General features: G+C 52.2%; 1 protein-coding gene across 1 annotated transcript in view; it reads right to left on the bottom strand.

The window, feature by feature from the left end:
• The window catches only part of LOC128308409 (transcriptional regulatory protein AlgP-like), a 42838-nt gene that overhangs the window by 38913 nt on the left and 1425 nt on the right, over positions 1-2500 (bottom strand). The gene's annotated exons all lie outside the window — the stretch shown is intronic.

Raw genomic sequence — 2500 nt, 5'->3', positions numbered from 1 at the left:
GAAGTTCATCCGCTGGAGAAACTCGTTATGAAAACCATGCCCAGTAAGGAACTGGGTAAGGTAGAAGTCCACCTCCCCATGTTTCCGATCCAGCCACGCTTTCACCTCTGGAATCATAACTCGAGTCCACATTCCATGGACAGAGGAGCTCCACTCCCGCTGCCATTGAAGGATCGAGGACTCTCGTTCGACATTTCTGACTAGTTCGTAGTCTTCTCCTGTCGCTAAACGCCGATAGTAGACTCGAGAGTCTTCATCTATCAGGATGTGCAGTGGCACCATGCACGCGACCACACAAGAGGCATCATGTGATGCAGTACGGAAGGCGCTGGACACACGATGTGCCAGGATCCGGTAAAATCGCCTTAGCCACTGTCGGCGACACTCGAACCTCAGAGCTCTGGCCCATACGGGAGCCGCGTAACGCACCACGGCCGTCACGGTAGCAGCAACGACTTTGCGCCGGCTACTCCGTGGACCACATCTGTTTGGCATCATCTGTGTCAGCATGTTCATGGTCCTCGTCGCTTTCTCAACCGCATACTGGATGTGTTGAGTGTACTCTAGGCGATCATCAATGATGAAGCCCAGGTACTTCAAACTGCGCGACGACTGAATCACATGATTCCCGATCCTGACAGATGAATGCTGCTGACTTCGATGCGAACTGACTAAGATGTATTCCGTCTTGGAGGGTGCTAGTTCTAATTGCACTGATTGCATCCATGTAATTATTGTGGCAATCGACTCCTCCACAGTCCGCTCGACGTCCCGAATCTTACTACCTTGCACCGTAAGTACAATGTCGTCGGCGAAACCAGTTAGTGTCGCCCCTGTTGGAAGAGGGAGCGACAGGACGCCATTGTACATTATGTTCCAAAGGGTCGGGCCCAGAACCGACCCTTGCGGTACACCCGCTGTTATTCTGCGCGATACTGTTCCCTCCCGGGTGTCGTAGGACAGCACACGTCCTTGGAAGTAATCCCCTATTAGATCATAGAGGTACTTAGGCACCTTAATTTCTCTTAGTGCTGCTGCTATGGCGAGCCAACTTGCATTATTGAATGCGTTCCTCACATCAAGCGTGATAATCGCACAATAGCGGTTGCTATATCGGTTCTTTGACCGTGCCTTTTCCGCTATGGCGACTACGCTGAGGATCGCATCCACCGTCGATCTACCCTTCCGGAAGCCAAACTGTCTATCCGACAGTGCCCCGGTAGATTCCACGTGCTGGTTAAGTCGGTTTAGGGCACATCTTTCTAAGCCCTTACCCGGCCCGTCGATCAATAAAATTGGCCGACTCGATCCTAAGTCCTCGGGTGGCTTTCCCGGCTTAGGTATGAGGACCAACCTCTGTTGCTTCCATTGATCAGGGAATTTTCCCTCATCAAACGCTTTCTGATAAGCTTCTCTGAAGATCTCCGGGTAGGTCTTCATGGCTACAGCCAGCGCGACGTTAGGAATGCCGTCAGGCCCGGGCGCTTTCTTTGGCTGCAGTCTCTGAGCAATCTCAATTATCTCGCTAATGCTCACAGGGACCGGAGGCGTGGTGGTCTCCGGCTCGTAAGGTGGCCATTCAATTGGTGCGTGAGATGGAAAAAGGTGATCCACCATCAGTTTTAACCGCACCGGATCTCTCTCGACAGGGGTTTTGTTACCCCTCAAGATCCTCATAAGGATCTGGTACGCCGGACCAAACGGAACTAAGTCCGCCTGCTCCACTAGGCCTTGGAACAGACTGCGTTTGCTGTCCTTGATGGCCTTGTTAAGTTTGCGCCTAGCGATTTTATATTCGACCAAGCGCTGACGATAAAGAGGCGATTTGAAGGATCGCTGCGCTTGCCGACTCGCTCGTAGACAGGCCTTACGAAGGTCTCCAATTTCCTCCGTCCACCAGAAGGACTGGTTTCGCTTTCCCCTTATGGTATACGTTTTCCTTGGCATAACCGCTTCGCATGCACTGTTGAGTGCATCCATCAATGACACATCATCTAGCACGTCATGACGGTCTAGATAGAGGGCCAACGCCTCTTTGAAGATGTCGGCGTGAAAATATTTGATAGCGAACCCCATAGTGGCAATGGGGTTGTGGTGTCCAGTGGCCCCTGCGTAACCAATCTGATACACCAACGCACGATGATCACTTTGCATGTGCGTATCAAGCACTTTCCACCGTGCACTCTGCGCAAACTCTGTACTGACGATGGTAACGTCCACAAACGACGATTTGCTCGGAGTCTGGAATGTTGGTACTTGCCCGTCATTTAAGACGGCAACATCCAGACAAGCGAGCGCTGTGAGGAGCTGCTCACCTCGCCGCTTCTGGGGTTCTCCCCGTTTTCTCATGTCACTGCCCCAGCATGAAGACCATGCGTTGAAATCGCCTCCTATCACGATCTTCCTGGCTCCTGTCACAGACAGTACCAGGTTGTCCAAGAGCATAGCGAACTCCTCTTCCGACCAGCTGGGTGGGGCATAACAGCAACAGAATGTAATG

Source organism: Anopheles moucheti, assembly GCF_943734755.1.
Source record: "Anopheles moucheti chromosome X unlocalized genomic scaffold, idAnoMoucSN_F20_07 X_unloc_4, whole genome shotgun sequence".
Taxonomy (NCBI): Eukaryota; Metazoa; Arthropoda; class Insecta; order Diptera; family Culicidae; genus Anopheles; species Anopheles moucheti.
This window is presented reverse-complemented; position numbering and strand designations above follow the sequence as displayed.